Source organism: Adiantum capillus-veneris, chromosome 11 (genome assembly GCF_014529385.1).
Source record: "Adiantum capillus-veneris isolate H3 chromosome 11, ASM1452938v2, whole genome shotgun sequence".
NCBI classification, from domain to species: Eukaryota; Viridiplantae; Streptophyta; class Polypodiopsida; order Polypodiales; family Pteridaceae; genus Adiantum; species Adiantum capillus-veneris.
In genome coordinates, this window is record NC_140941.1 from 21,203,354 (window position 1) to 21,220,793 (window position 17,440).

Here is a 17,440-nt window from a genome sequence, read left to right on the forward strand (position 1 = left end):
GATTCCCTAGAGTAAGCAAATGTAACTATGTATAAATGGACAAAGTTTTGTCTTATAAGACTCTCTTTTTCTTTATTGTGCACAAATGCTAATAAGTATGCATGCTTAGGATCATGTTTGGGGAGACGACGTCTCCCAAACACCAAGTAGAGTTTGTCATTCTACTATGGAAGATTGATACGGACTAAAGTGCAAACATGCTTGCGGCAGCTAACGCTCTCAAGCACCAAATGGACTAGTCATCCATTCTGGAACGATGTCGTAGGGTAAAATAGGGATTCTCTACTCGCTAGCAAACGGACTAATGACTAGGCTTTATCTTCTCTACCTCATAGTCGAGGATGACTATGATTTCAAGATAGAGGCAATTTCATTAAAAAATAATATCTAATACTCCCAAATGATTTTCTCGTGTTAAATTGATCATTTAATATGGGGAATTACCAGGGGAGTAAAAGCTAGAATATTGTAAGGCTGCCAGACCGATTGTCAGGGAGCCGAAGGAGGGAAAATAGGGATCCAAAGGGGGCACAATCTGCAAAAGAGCAATGTGTTTCAATGGGGCTTAAAAGACCTAAGGCTCAACCCCATTAAGCCTTCCATAGGCTAAAGTTCTTGATTTTAATTATATTGTCCAAAGGCCAAAGTAGGGGAAATATTGGATGGTCATGGGAAGACTAAAAAGTCTTCCCACATCCCTAGGAAGGAGGGCGCGAGTCCTTATTGTAGGGGATGAGAGAGAAACACACACACACACACACACACACACACACACACACACTCCAAAGCTCCCCTTTACACAAAGGGAATACTAGACACATGTTAGGCTCCTATCCCAGTTGCTCCCAATCTCCCCTCAAATCCTATTGGATGGCCGTAGAGGTGGACCAATGAGGATTAGGCTAGAGTAAAGTTAGTCTAATCAATTGAAAAATGCTTGATAAAAGAACCAATAGAAATTAATCTCCCTAGAAGACTATTGAACAGTCTACCAAGGGGACCAATGAGCATCCAACAGCCCAATGGCTTGCCTGATTCCTATTGGCCAAAAGACAAAAAGGTCCAATGAGAGTTTAGATGAATTATTTAATTACCTAAAGCTCAGACAAATTGGGAAAGGGGGACACATGTCACAAGGCTATCAATTATGCTTCTAATTTGTGATTGGCTAAGCTTTGCAGGAGCCAATGAGACGCCAACATGAGCAAAAAGCAAGAGGGGTCAACCAAGAGAGAGAAAGCTTGGCATTTTTAGTCTTACATACTTTGCTATACACACACACAAGTTATGTGTTGAGCAGGAACTCCATATCCTTCTCTAAGCATTGAGAAGTAGAGGCCTACACCAACAACTCTTGGCTATGCAATGCAAATCCAACCAAGAGCCAAGCTTCAGTGGCATGCTCATCTCCTCTACCATGCTAATTGCTAATCTAAGCTATGCTATTAGAGTGATTATGTGAGGGGAATAATTCTTTCTCGTAAGATACATCTTTTTCCTTTCAATATATCCTCATTCCCTGCTAGCTCTCACCATTTTTGAAGGTGTGTGAGGCCTTGGGACTGAGGCTAGGGACACTAGGTGTGTTTTTCAAGCATAATTTGGTGTATGAAGCTTCCATCTTCATTACACCAACTAGTTTTATCAAGGAACACAAAGATTGTATTGTACAAAAGTCTCCTTTGATGGGAAAAGCTATAATACAAAGCCTTTATGGAGGGGGGACCGCCGGCTCCAAGTAAATCCGGTCCTAAACTATTGTCAATTGTTATATTTCTCTCTCTTTTCAAGTATTGCCAATGCCAAATTAGCTAGGTGTAAATTGCTATGTTGCTTTCTCAAATTAAGTACTCTCTCTATGCTCATTAGGAACTTGTTCTTAATGAAATGCCTACTATGTTATCAATTTTCGCTACAACAAGTTACTAGTGAGTTAAATGTGATAGTCTGAGTACCACACACTACTAGGAGTGCTCAAATTTGGTCACATTTGAACTTGATTCCCTCACGCTTTTAGTGATGAATTAGACCTACACAATCTCTTTTCCTAGCCACAATGTGGGCTCTCCATTGTGACTCTCATCAACACAATTTTGAAGCATCAAGAATCACTCATCAACAGCACACATACTACATCACATGTAACTTTGATCCCATAGGTCATATGTGACCTTCGAGGATGATAAATAAAATCTCTCTCTCTCTCTCTCTCTCTCTCTCTCTCTCTCTCTCTCTCTCAATTGAAGAGCACGATGCCCTCTACCATTGATGTAAACATAGAAACTTTTAGAGTTATGGAGGCTCTTCAGCAGTAGCATTTTTGAAGGAACATGTTTGGGTAAGTTGACTCTCATACCTTATTTTGCATACAATGTCTTTCGGCACTCACAAGGGTTATTTTTCTTCAACAAGGTCCACAACCATTGTAGAAAATGATCCAAAATTTCCTATATGGAGATAGGAACACAACCACTCAACCATCGACATCGAAAACCATGATCATGGCATACTTGGTATCATTGAAAGAGATTGTAAACAAATAGGGTGAAGACTTACGTGAACTTGCGATGGAGAATGGCGCGCTAAGGGTTCTTGTGGTTTAGAATGAGAATCTTAGAGGACACTTGATATGCAAACAACACGTTTGTTGCAACTTGAAGAGGAAGTCAAGGAATGTAAACACTCTCTTGTGGACTTGAATGCTTTGAAGGAGTGCATGAGCAAAGTGAAGCATGACCATGCATTAGGAGAAATATGACACTATGAGCTGGGATGTATGCAACATGAAAAATATATGCACAAAAAAGTCTTGCATTGATGTATGTGGTAACAATGTGGTTCCTAATTCCTCCCTCCTACAAGCTATGGCTCAAAAAAAGAATGTTGAGAATGTGGATGCAGAGGAGTTGAAGGAATGGGAGCGACGTTTCAAGAACATTGTTATTAGTGGAATTCCAGAAGAGAAGTTAGAGACACCTCCTTCTCTTGTCATTGTTACCAAAAAATTATCCAAAACCCTCTTGGGCATGTCAAAAGAGTTATGGTTTACGAAGCACATAAAGTGGGTAAGGAAGGAGCTCCTACTTGGCTGAACAACCAATTGTTTACACTGTGCCCGATATGAGACCAAACAAAAGATTATCCTTGATAATAGTTGGATTTATTTGAAAGATACAAAATGTTTTGTATGTGATGATCACACTATTAAGCAACAAAATATGTGTTGCAAAGGCATATGAGGAGAGAAATAAGAAAAACAAGGATATCTCTCATGAAGGAAATGTGTTCAAGGAGGAGGCAAGTCCCTCAAGAAAATAGGAATACATGTCCTATAAGGCCGAGTTACAAATAAAAATATGCTTTTGGAACTGCAATAGATACCCATGGAATGTTGGGTTATCATAGACAAACTAACAAGCAAAGCTGATGTAGTACTTCTTGTTGAAACTTAGGAGCATGATACACAAAGGATTAATGGGTTGGAGGGTTACAATGTACATTCATTGATGTGGTCAAATAATCTCAAGCAATGAAGAGGGAAAGGAGGGGTAGGGAGATCGGAATGGAGCGAGATTTTTGAACGAGCTTTGGAGTGAGCTTTTTTGAAATATTGCTCAACTGATCAAATCTATTAAAAAGATCACTTCAAAAAGATTGCTCCGAAAAGAGTTTTTGAAGCGAGCTTTTGGATTGAGACTTTTCTCTCTCCCTCCCCCCCCCCCCCCCCCCCCCCCCCCCCCCCCCCAAGCGATTGGAAAGGGGAGGGGGACCTCAAGTGAAAAGAGTCCCTTGCCCGAATTCAGGCAATAATCCCTATGCGAGTACAATGGAAACAAGAACCAATCACCACCTTCGGCATGAACACCATATCAACCATGAGATCCTCACTTTCAAGACCAAGCCGAATTGAATCGATTCCTGAGCAATCGATGCTTCTCAAAGACTAGTGCTGGGACAGGAAAGTGTGGAGGTCTAACTCATGGCCGAAAATGTGAGAAAAGAAAGTTCAGATGTGAGAAAAAGCTGAGCACTCTAGTAGTGTGTGGTACTCAAACTCTCGAACTTACATTGAGCATAATGTGTACGGTCAATTTGACTCTTCTCCATTGCCCCGACACCTTGTCTCGCATCGAAGGGAATGGGAGCTAAGTCGAATGGCTGCGATAGTGCGTATCGCCAACAAGGGGATAGGCTCAAGCATGTAAGTGTGAGTATGGTTTCCTCTTGCAGCAAAGAACATGGTTTTGTAGTTGGGGGCAATATGGATGCTGTAATGTATGAAGCGTGACCCACCGGATTTCTCCCAAGCCATAATACATTGGCGTTGTAGAAAAGCTTCATTCACTTGGGAATCAATTGAAGCATCATGTAGCAAGTGTAATGCATCCCATCTCCCAAACCACTTCTTTATGTCGTGCATCCATCACGTGCTCAAGATCTTGCTTTTATGCGTCTTTTGAACTTTTTTGCTTGTTTCCCATGAAATTGTAGGAAGTCGATGTGAGGGATTTTGATGCATCTTTATCATGTACTCCACAACCTTTTCCATGTCCATAACCTCAATTGGAAGCGATCCCGACTCAAGAAGTAAGAGGATAAGAAAACTCTTTTGGACATACTCAAACTCTTTCCAAGTAGACTTTGAGATGCTCCCGCCCCACACTTCAACTCCATAAAGAAGAACCGGTGTCACCAATGCATCAAAAAGGTACTCCTTGAGAACTCAACCCTTGATGTTTCCCGTAATAAACATGTTCTCAAATGCATAATATGCTCTCTTTTCCGCTTCTAAATAATGCATAGCACATTCATGCCACTTGTGATCGGACGGAACCTCAACGCCAAGGTACTTAAAGCTCTACTTCAAGTGTCTCATTGTTGTACAAATGCATGGCTTCTCCTTATGGTTGGTTTTCACAAGCATGTTTTGGATTCATTCACAATCAGCCTACTATGCAAGCAAAAGTTTACAAGGACAATCATAAGCATTTATGCATCTTCTAAAGTGTGTGCTAGAAGCAGTACATTATCCGCATACAACAAAAGCATGATTACCCATTGTAAATAGTGACCTCTTCAATGCCGTCTTCTTGCATAAATTCAAGTACTATTTGTTCCAATTGATCGATGCATAGACCAAACAGAGTTGGTGACAATGGACATCCTTGTTTAACCCCAATAGTGCTTACAATTTTTCTTTTTAAAGTCTTCTTCCCATGCGCAATTGACATATCACCTTCTCATAGATTCGAGAAACCGCGAGCATTAACTCACTTGACCACTTGTACTTCTTCCATCCTTCTTCACAAATTGTTACGTGGAATCATATCAAAGGCTTTCTTAAAGTCCACAAAACAACAATACAATCGCTTGACTTTCAATAGAATTTCCTCCATGAGAACACGAAGAGTGATAAGATGATCAATGCTGCTATGGCATCGACAAAAACCCACTTGTCATTTTGCACGCTTGTCATTCTCTTCAGCCCAAGCACTCAATTTTATCTCCATTATGCACCCAAACAACTTTGCCATAAGAGACCCAATCATTATAGTTCGATAGTTGTTTACATTCTTTACATCCCTTTGTTTATGCAAAGGCTTCACCCAATTAGTACTCCAATCATAAGGATACCATGTTGAAGTGCAAGGTTGAACATATCACACACCCACTCATGGGTAAAATCTCCCGTCCATTTGATCATCTCCGACTTGATACCTTGAAGATTTCCCGCTTTGCGAGTGGCCAACTTTTCAAGCCCACCACATACATCCTCAATACTAAAATATAAGGGCATACATGGGAGTGAACATAAAATATTTTTTCAGCATTTGATTGCCTACAATGTGTGTTCATATTGAAGCTTTGTCATCCATAACTTTTGCTCAACCATTTCAATGTACATTGGTGCCCGTTTGAAATCCATACATAGTGATAACCTCCCTTCCCTTTGGCTGAGATTATCATGCTTAGTTGCTTCTCCACATGCAAGGTCAATACATAAGGTCCGATGGTCTGATTCCGGGGTCCATTGGCCAAACATAAAACTCTTTATGTGATATATGATGTCTTCGGAGAGTAACATATAGTCAATCACACTATCCCCATTTTGTTTTCTACATATAAATTCGGTTGGCTCCACTCCACAAAGATACACCATTGGAAATGAGCATACCCGTGCTATTACACATGTATAGAAGTAACTTTCCACAATGATCCAGCTCTTTCTCATCCATTGAAGTACAATCATACAAGTGAACTTCCTCCAACTCCCTTGAAATGTATGGCATATCAAATTGTTGAGTATCATGTTGCAATGTTTTTGTGTGAGCATTCATATCCCTAACTACAATAACATCGCCTTTGCCTTTGAAATAAGCAATGTCCTCTTCTACATCAAAAAATGGATGATCTCTATCCATGCAAACATAAAAGGGGGAATCATGATGAGGATTGTAACAATCGGCTACAAAAATGAGTGCTCTTTTTGGTGTCATAATTTTCAGCCATACATAGCATTTGTACTTGTCATCTTTCACAATTGATACAAAATCTTCCAATCCTTTTTTAACCATATTTTTCAGCCATATATAGCGTTTGTACTTGTCATCTTTTACAATTGACACAAAATCTTTCAATCCTTTTTTAACCATACATGCTACCCCTCCTTGCCCTCTTTGTTGCTTGAGATTCTTTGACCACATCAATGAATGTACATTGTAATCCTCCAAGACATTAATTCTTTGTATATCATGCTCTCGAGTTTCAACAAGAAGTGCAACATCGACTTTGCTTGTTAGCTCATCAATGCCAACCGCCACATTCCATGGGTATCCATTGCAATTCCAAAAGCATATTTTCAATTGTTACTTGGCCTCATAGGTTGCATATCCCTATTTGCTTGAGGGACTTGCCTTCTCTTTGGGCACATTTTCTTTGTGAGAGATCTCCTTGTTTTTCTTATTCTTTTTCTCATATGCCTTGCGACACATATTTTGTTGATTAATAGTGTGATCCCTCAAATAGATCCAACTATTATCAAGGATAATCTTTCGTTTGGTCTCATCCGACATGGTGCATACAATTGGCCGTTCTCCCGAGCAAGGAGCTCCTTGATTACCCACTCTATGTGTTAATTGAGTCAACATCTGAGCCTTACGGGTGTACATTGAGGATGAATACAAAGAAGCAATAAAGATTGCAGTTACACATTTTTCACGTTTTTTCAAAATGGTCATGTACTATAAATTCTCAATTTGTTTCAAGCCAACGTAATATTTTAATGTGTTACAGGCTCAATGGGAGTTCCAAGCTATAAAGAACAGGTCAATTAGTGCGCTTAGATTGCAGATTCAGTAAATGGTGGAGCCCTAAAGGCCTTGGGCGCCCGGACATTACATATTTTTACCATAGATATATAAGGCAATGTGTAAAAGAAATTAGGGTTCTCAAGCTCATTTATTGAGAGCACTCTTTGGTGAGAGCTCTTGAGGTGTGTGGCTATGGAGTTCTTGAGCTTCTCCTTGCTCATGTGACTTATTAACACTAATCAATGCTTAATTATCTTTCACTATGCCTCTCTCATGCTTCTTGTGATTACTAATGATGCTTTGATTAGCTAGATCGTAACTAATTAGTGATTAATCCCTCTCTAATCTTGTGTGATTGCCCTCTCTTGCTTGTGTGTGCATGTAGATTTGATTGGAGTATGGTGCTCGATAGATCTATGTGGAGTATGGTGCTCGATAGGATTAGTGTTGTGGGCGTCTTGCAATCGTTAGTGTGTGTGATTGGGTTGATTGGAGGTGAAGGGAAGTGGATGTGGAGATTTTTCATCATTGTGGCTTAGCTCCTTCATAGGTCGAGAAGCTCACCTCGTAGAGAACCATTCGTGTTGCCGTGATTAGCCCACTAATCGTGTGAGTATTTCCATACCCTAGCCGGGTAGCTCATCCCTCAGGATTGATAATTTTGTTGTTCATTGGAGCTATGCAAGGATGGGACCCCCAACATTTGGTGCCATCGCTAGGGACGATGGCTTACGCTGTAATTGTGGCATAATCGGATGTGTTTTCTCACTAATTTCACTTGTGTGTTTATGTTTTTGTGGATTTTGGATGTGTGTGCATGAAGCAATGCGTTCATTATTCCCTAATTTGTCACTGTATCTTGCCAATTGTGTGTTTACACACTCTAATTTCATACTAACCCCTTGCTAATTTGACTAATTTTGCTAACTTACACACTAATTTGCTACCACAAATTGGAGCTTTCAATCGTTCAATCGATCTTCATTGAAAAGGTAATCAAGGTGGTATTATGAACCTTCCTTGAATCTAAACATGTGTCGAATTGTGTAGAGACTCCAGAGTGATGCAATGTAATGTCAATGCAATGCAATCTTGATGCTATGATGGTTTGAAAATTTTTGGATTGTTCGTTTTCATGCCGTCGTAATGCCAAATTTTTTTAGATTTGGTGGCGTATGAAATTGACAAGTTCAATTGTTAATTGGAAATGTGCGTTGCTAATTATGTGCTTAATTGATCTAATTGCATGATTGAATGGTCAATTGCAAGTGTGTGTGCATTAAAATCAAGTGTGTGTGCATTCTAATTGAGTGTGTGTATGCTTAATTTTAGGTCTGTGTGCACTATTTTGCCCTTGTTTGTGCACCTAAAAATCAATGTGTGCTTAATGATTTTTTAATTATGATGATTGATTTGTGTTGTGGTCATGCCCAACTAGAGATTTGTGAAATCACATTGCAATTTCGACAAGATTAACCCTTTTGTGTGCGCACCTAAAGATTGAAAAAAACTGCCAATTATTAGTATGTGTGTGCCTAAAAAGTGCTTAATGTGCATGATTATTTCAATTTTTGATTGCATATTTGATGTGTATAATGGTTAAATGCTGAAATTTTTGAGCTCAAAACATGGATTTACACACTTCAAATGCGTCAAATTTTGTCCTAATTTTGCCTCTAATTTTGCCAATTTAATTGCCTAGTTTGGATTTTATTCATCAAATTATTTAGCAATTGAATTGATGTGCTTTTTGTCATTTTATTTGGCTGCACTAATCCTCTATGTGTGGAGAATTTTCAGAATTCTTTTGGGTATTTTTTTGTTAATTTTTGGTAATTTTTTACTAATTTTTTGCATTACTTTTTGCTTAATTTTATAAAAAATTAATATCTTGCGATCTTTATGAGCTATTTTGAATGTGTGTTTACGGATTGATTTCGAGCGTATTTGGGCTTTGGTTCGTCAATTTTGAGGGTTTTACTATTTCTGAAGACCGGGTTGACGATTTTGTCGAATTTGGCATTTTCGATAAAAACTGCTATTTTTGGTGTGCTTTTGTGCGTCGAAAGTGTTCGATTGTAATTGCTAATGATTTTCTAAGATTTCTAGAAATTTTCTGGATTTTTTTGGATTTTTTTGACGATTTTTTGATTTTCGGGTGATTTTTAGCGTTCGACTAAAAATCGACCTAATTTTGGTATTTTTGGACGTTCGAAATTAAAAAAGAAAAAACAATTTGGATTTTTGGTGAGGACTAGTAGGATTTTCCGAATCTTGGTGTGCGGTCCGATACTGCATCTACGTTCGTGGAAATCTTGACGGTGAATTTCGATTTTTGCTGCGGTGCTAAGGTTTAACTTTGTCAAAAATTAAAAAAATAATAAAAATCCCTCCCCCTCCTAAAAGCACGCTTATTAACACTCTCTCTCCTCCCCCACACTCTCTCTTCAATAATCAACACTCTCTCTCCTTCCCACCCCACTCCCGATTATTAACATCCTCTCTCTTCCCCCTCTCTGTCTTCTCTAACTCTAACTCTCACTCTCTCTCTCTCTCTCTCTCTCTCTCTCTCTCTCTCTCTCTCTCTCTCTCTCTCTCTCTCTCTCTCCTGCATGACCCACACCCCTCTCTCGCTCCTTGTCCTACTCACACACACTCACACTCACTCTGTCGGGTACTAACGCCATTAAGTACTCTCTCTCTACCCTCTAGTGCGCGCCGAGACCCCATCGCCTTCAACTCCTCTTCCCGGCTGTCTCGCCACCCGTGCAGATGCCACGTCAGCACTGTGTCGCGCTCTCTCTCTCTCTCTCATCTGTCCGCCACGCCACTGTACCTATTCTCTCTCTCTCTCTCTCTCTCTCTCTCTCTCTCTCTCTCTCTCTCTCTCTCTCTCTCTCTCTCTCTCTCTCTCTCTCTCTCTCTCTCTCTCTCTCTCTCTCTCTCTCTCTCTCTCTCTCTCTCGCGTGCGCTGACAGCTTCCCCTTTCCTCTTGTCTTGTACCGCTCGCGGTCACAACCCACAGTGCACACACACCCACAATCCCTCTGTCGTGTACTGCCCGCCAAGCCAGCTGGTACCCGCCTTGAGCAGCGTGCCAGACACCTGCACACGTACCCTCTCTCTCCTCGTACAGCGCGCCAGCCCGAATCTCGTCTTCAACTCCTCCAATCTCGCTACGCGCCGCTGCCGTCAGAACCCGCCACAGAAGTCAAAGGTAAGCTTTTCTTTTTCTTCAATCAATTCATAATAAAAAAACCTCTAAAAAAAGTTTTAAAAAATCCATTACCAAATATAAAAAAACCCTTTAAAAACTCACAAAAAACCTTTTAAAAAACATAAAAACAATCAAAAAATAAAAAATTTCAATAAAACAATCAAAAAAGGTATAGAAAATTAAAAAAATTAAAAATAAAATAAAAATAAAATAGAAAAACACACCAAAAAATTTATTTTAAAAAAAAACTCATAAATTTTTTAAAAAGGGATTAAAAAATTACAAAAAAAAAGAAAAAACTCATTAAAACTTCAAAAAATATAATTAAATAAAAAACTTCATAAAAGATTCATTAAGAAATCCAAAAATCAATAAATAATTCACAAAAATATAGAAAATTCATAAGAACTCATAAACACTGATTAAAAAGAAATTACACAGATAAATCCCTAAAAATTATAGAAAATTCATAACAGCTCCTAGAAAATTATATAAAATCAAAAAGTGGTTGAAAAAATCTCAGTGCAAGCAAAGGGCTAGCTGTGCCTTTACCTGAGCCGTCCTGCACTACAGTGGACGATCTGGTCGACGGTCAAGATGGCACGAGCGAGTGGAGCCTGAGCTGGAGAGGCAGACAAAATGCAAGGAGGTAACATGGTGCAAGCCAAGTTTCGTTTCAAACATGACAGTAAATGAGAGTCTTGGGAGGTCAAGCCCAGATTTGCTGTGATGCTCGTGCTATTGTATTGCGGCCTTATGCTCACGAGGAGCAACGTTGAACGCACCAGCCATCGAAGTCATGGATGCCGATTAGGAACACCTACGTTTCTTGATAAGAAGCCCCCTAGCGAGGTACTCAATGCGATTGAGCAGAGCTTACTGAAGGTGAAGACAGATTACCGCCCCTGGTCTAATACAACGGGGAACCCACAACACTCCAACAATGATCAACACACGAGAGCTTCTCGAACCCGAGAGCAACAGTATGCCCGGGTCTACAGTAGCCGACAACACCTAAATGACAGCCAAGTACCAAAATAGAGAGAGGGATCCAGAATCCCTTGAACCTCGGACCTAACTCCGGGCCTCAAAGCGTAAGCCAAACACATCCAACAAATGTCTAGCTCGACACAGCTCCACAACCAGATTACATTGCAAAAGAAGGAGACAAGCCCTCTGTCAAAAAGGGCTGCTACCTATGTGCACAAAGTCATTGAGATTTAATCACCCTGGCCCTGCACAGTTCAGGCGATTGAGCAAAACAGCCCCTAACCTCGGCGCAATGGCACAATACCAGAACCCGCTGCAGGCATCTGGAATAGATGGTCAGAACGCGTATGCGGGCGCTGAGGCACACAATTGAATAAATCTCAGCCTGCTCTCGGCTCCTAGATGAGCAACTCCCTGATGGCTGCTCGCGGCTCCACGCAGGGCAGCTCACGGCCTGATGCCAATCCCACACTGGAGCGATGAGGGTCCAGCCCCTTGTAGCATGACCTGCCAATAATGCCAGCAAGGATCCATGCACCCGCAGCCCTACTGTTGCGCTTTTCTGGAACCAGACACGTGACCACCATCACGAGTGCATCACTTGCAAGCGCAACAAAAAGCAAGCAGCAGGATCAGGAGAACAAGACCAGCGCAACAAACTTTTTGAACTGCAACGCTCGCAAGCAGGACAAACCATGACTGACAACGCAACACAAGAGCAATGCACAAGTCAAAAAAGCAAACCTCCAGAGAAGTCCATGCTCTCACCATCGTTGGGTGAGGCACTGCTTGCACTCCCTTCACCGCCACCGACAACGCCATCATCAGATGCCATGGTGAAGATGATTTGCAAAGAAATGTTATTCCAAGTACTTTGAGACGCAAGAAAGAAACTCTCAAACCAATCCACAACGCACTTTCAAATGCTCGACTGATTTAAATTTACGATTACAGCACATAAGCAGATACAAATTGAATAGTAACAGATAGGTAAAAGCTCAAAGATGAACAGAGAATCTTGCACTGGATAATGTAGCTCAAAAGCTCATACATCAAAACAAATTCGCAGACTTGCTGCCATGACACAGTATAATGATAACACCCGAAGCAAGAACTGAGACTTGAGGACACATGTGCAAAAGAAAAACAGAGAGAGAATCTTCCACTAGGTAATGTAGCTCAAAAGCTTGTACAAAGCAGGACAAACAGAGAATCTTGCACTGGATAATGTAGCTCAAAAGCTCACACATCAAAACAAATTCTCAGACTTGCTGCCATGACACAGTATAATGATAACACTCGAAGCAAGAACATATTACAAAGCATGTTTCTGTGCTTTCTGGCCTGTCATATAGGCTACAACAACCACATGCAAATTACATCTCCTCATTGTCCTGTGCTCCATTCAGCACGTGCACTGAACCACAAAGACCAACACGAGCAGTCCCCATAATCTCAGGCTGCACGATCACCTTCAAAGACCTTGAGAAGCCCGCCTGCGGCATTAAACGAGTAGAACAGCGCATGGAAAAGCTTTCGCTGCCACGTCCTCGCCGCCTGAGCTTGCAGAGCAACCCCCTTCAATGCAATCACCTTCCAGAGCCTTGAAAACCGCCCGCCATTAAACAAAAAGCTACGTATGCAACAACTACATCCTGTGGTAGGACAATACCTGCTGTGCAGTGGTCTTCTCACAAGGACAGCACCCGTTGCGCACGCGCCACATCCTCTGGCAGGAGAAGAGCAGAAAGGACCGAGGCCCGCCAGGAGCAGCATGAAAAGGGATTCCACATGGGTCAAATGACCCCTGATAAAACAACCCTAAAGGCTTGCTACACGTGGCAGCCATCTAGCAAACCATCGGACGGCCTACAGTTTGTAACAAACTTGCCACTAAAACCCTATGCCCTTCTGCAGGCCAAAAAGGACTCCAGGACACCCTTTTACTTTTTCATTTACAAAACAAAGAAATCTCAAGTATTTGGTTCATGTGCCGTCGGTGCTCCGTGTGCCCGAGCTCGCCCAATAAGTTTTCCGGCTATGCTGCATGGGAGATCCATCTATCGGCTCCATGTCATGATGCCTCGACAATCCCAAATGGCATGTTCCAAACATCGGAAAAAGCATCCGATCATCCGCGTTCCCTACGAAGTGCCGACCTCGGCCGAGCATACCTCCATGCTCCGGACTCCGATTCAGGTGCCGTCGACTCCGACTAGCATCACATGCTGCCTACTATCCACCAGACACCTGGCGAGCTCAAGAAAACACCGAATTGCACATTTCCCAATGCGGCCCTGCCGCCTCGAAACTGACCGCCGTCAAAACTTCGACGGCCCATAACTTGCTATCCGTAGCTCCGATCGCCAAGCTGAAAAGACCGGCGTGCATCACAACTCGAGCACTTCGAGTATATCAACTCGCATCAGCTTTGACCAATCACATGCACCCGCCCAATCCGGCAACACACCCCATTTCAAACTGCCATATCTTTCACATACGGGCTCTGTTTGACGAGCCGTCTGGACCAACTTTTAGAGCACATCAAGCATCACATTTCGGCACACAAAACCATCACTTTGGACACATGAGGCCACCGTCCAATTCAGCACCTGGCAGCACAGCCTTGGCCAAGAAAACCATCATATGCATACACTTCCCGATCCACCTAACTACAGTGGCACTTCACAGCTGTATTATCACCTGGGCCCACATTTGCTCGACCACATAGGCCCGCTTGTGCCCATTTCTATCATCGACAGCATTTGGCTGCACCATCATTGCCCACCCCCTTGTTGAGCATTTATGCTCAACCAAAAGCATACTCGCTGCATACCAAAACGGCATAACCACACCAACATTGAGCAAACCTCAAACCACACCACAACATGTATGTACAATATATACATAGCTCGTGCTCTACTGGCCTTCCTTTAGGCGGGTTGCCCAACCCCCTGCTTTATCCACTATCATCCACCAGGGTCAAACACCTGGCACTGGCCATCACCATCCACAAGTAGCAATTCACTGTAGTGTTGCACCCCAACACAAACACAATAGTGCACCCAAAGTGCACACAACATAGCCTCACTGCTCCACGCAGTCACTTGCATCCAAGCATCCCAAAGAGCACCACCGTGCTCACGACTTTGCCCAACGGCCACACCAATCGACATACCACCATAGACGGACAAACCTGACCCTTCCACCCAACCATGTAAAGTGGAGGACTCCTCCACAGACTCCTGTAGTTGGCGAACTGCCCACTGTACTGCTGCACTCACAAGCATGGCTTTCAACACCCAATGGCAGATCTCCCTCGATGGCCTAGCCGCATCCATAACCTGCTCTTTCTCTTTGTCCATGGCCAAAAGTATCTGTTCATCACCCAAACCTGTGGCGGCCTCGAGCATTGGCTCCTCAGGCTCATCCATGCAAACAGAGCCACATGGCTCAACCAATGCCTCTTGTAGACCATCCTCCTCAACCTGCTCTCCTTCCATATTCATGGCAGCTTTTTCTTTCCCGGCCAAGCTCCGAACCTGTCTCACTATCAAAGCCCACTGCACGGCCACTTTAACCAACATCACCATTAGCATGGTGCCACACAAGACCTTTATCTGCATACCATCATCCCCAAGCTTGGGCACTTCCACCTGCTCCTCAGCCATAGTGGCAACCATCACCTCTTCATGCACATAGCAAGGCAGCTTTATCTGCACCATCTCAAGCTTACTGGAGTATGTCTCCTCTCCATAGGACGCGGACTCGTCCTCTCTACTTGTATCCCACAAAGTCGAGCTCAAACTCTCATCACCACTTCCATAGGCCGACTCGGTAGCTACATCTTCACTCTTAAGCTCCACAAAGGCTTGACCACTGCCAACTTGGCCCTGCACACTCTTATCATCAAGCTCCAAACTCTTGGCATCTCGGCCACAATCTGCCACTTTCTCAAGCAAACCCTCCACAAGAACAGGCTCTACCATCTCCTCAAGCTACACTTGGCACTTGGTATCTGCCATCTTTTCCACACACAGGCTCTCCTCAACACATGGCTCGCCCTCGTTGGCAAGCGCATCCACCACAGGCACTGGCACCCTGCAAACAGGCCCTTCCACATAAGAAAAATCGACCATTGGCCTTACCTCCACAGGCTCCGCACTTTGCATCCCTGGCACCATCCTCGACCTATCCAAAGAACACCCTGCTACTGCCACAATCGACGCACAATCTACCGGCTTCAGCAATCCAAGATCCATTTTCCTTTTCACTTTGCGGCTCTTTAACCTGGCAACCTGGACCGCTTCGACGTAGCACTTCGGCTCTTCGTCATCAACCTTTTCTCGAACGACAGGATGCAAACAAGCCAAAAACTTTTCCAATTTGAAGCAATCCCCATTGACCACATTGGTGATAGCCACCAATTGCTTCCAACGAGCTTCGAACTCGGCCACAAAAACCTCAAAATTAGCACTCACATCTTGCCGCAGGCCTTTGATCTGCGCTTCTATTTCATCAATCGATAACACCTTATGAAACCGCAGCAGAAACTGCTCTTTAAAACTCTGCCAAACCTGTTTGTCTGCCGCTCGCAGACCATCAAACCATAGCTTCGCTTTTCCTCGCAGCACCAAGGGCAACGTACGCACCTTGTTATCATCACCTGTTATGTGCAATGACAGAAGGAATAATTCATAATCTGCCAGCCAGTCATCCGCATCCTCGCTTCCGCTGAAGATCGGGCCACTGCTTTGCCACATCTTTACTTCAAATCACATCACCGGGGAGCTATCAGCGCGCTCCTCCGTGGGGGCACCAGAAGATGGAGAGGGGGAATGGGGAGCACGCCTAGCACGCCAACACGGAATGCCAACTATAGCCCAGGGCACACACTGCACCCCAATCCACTTTGTGAGCACCTTCGGCTCGATCGATTCACCGAATTCTGCGCGCACACGCGCTCACATAGACACACCTGAACTCACACAACCCGCATCCATCTGCAATAGCCTTTGCGCTCTCCCACACGCTCAAAACACACCACACTCTCTCTCTCTCTCTCTCTCTCTCTCTCTCTCTCTCTCTCTCTCTCTCTCTCTCTCTCTGTGAAACCGTCGGGGCGGCACACACTTGCCGACACGCCCACACGCACACACGAGAGCAAAAGAGAAGGGGGGAAGGGGGACGAGACGACGCACAAAACTCACTGCAATGGGATCCTTCTTTCATTCATTGGCACCAAACACTGTACAACCATCATCGCGCAACTAGCGCACACTAAAGATCAAAGGGGCGAGCCCCGCTCAAGCTCGGCCTGAAGGTTTCCATGGCCACTGCTCTTCGTGAGCTCTCCATGGCTCCAAACGAACAAGCGCAACCCCAAGCTCCAAAAAAACCCAAGGAAATTCCCCCCACTCGAAAAAACCTCCTTTTTCCAGCCAAAGAAGAAATTTTTTTTTAAAAAAAAGCAATGGCGCCAGGCGCCACTGCTTGGGACTCTCCCTTGACCTTTTTCTTTCCCTTTGCCTTTCTAGCCTTCATTTGACTTATCAAAAAAAGGACTCCAGGCCACCCTTTTACTTTTTCATTTACAAAACAAAGAAATCTCAAGTATTTGGTTCATGTGCCGTCGGTGCTCCGTGTGCCCGGGCTCGCCCAATAAGTTTTCCGGCTATGCTGCATGGGAGATCCATCTGTCGGCTCCACGTCATGATGCCTCGATAGTCCCAAATGGCATGTTCCAAACATCGGAAAAAGCATCCGATCATCCGCGTTCCCTACGAAGTGCCGACCTCGGCCGAGCATACCTCCATGCTCTAGACTCTGATTCAGGTGCCGACGACTCCAACTAGCATCACATGCTGCATGCTATCCACCAGATACCTGGAGAGCTCAAGAAAACACCAAATTGCACATTTCC

The 17,440-nt window shown here is 43.3% G+C and overlaps 1 pseudogene; it reads right to left on the minus strand.

Moving 5' to 3' along the window:
• Nucleotides 1-11,897: 11,897 nt before the first annotated feature.
• Nucleotides 11,898-13,243, minus strand: LOC147446975 (uncharacterized; annotated as a pseudogene).
• Between the last annotated feature and the right edge of the window lie 4,197 nt (nt 13,244-17,440).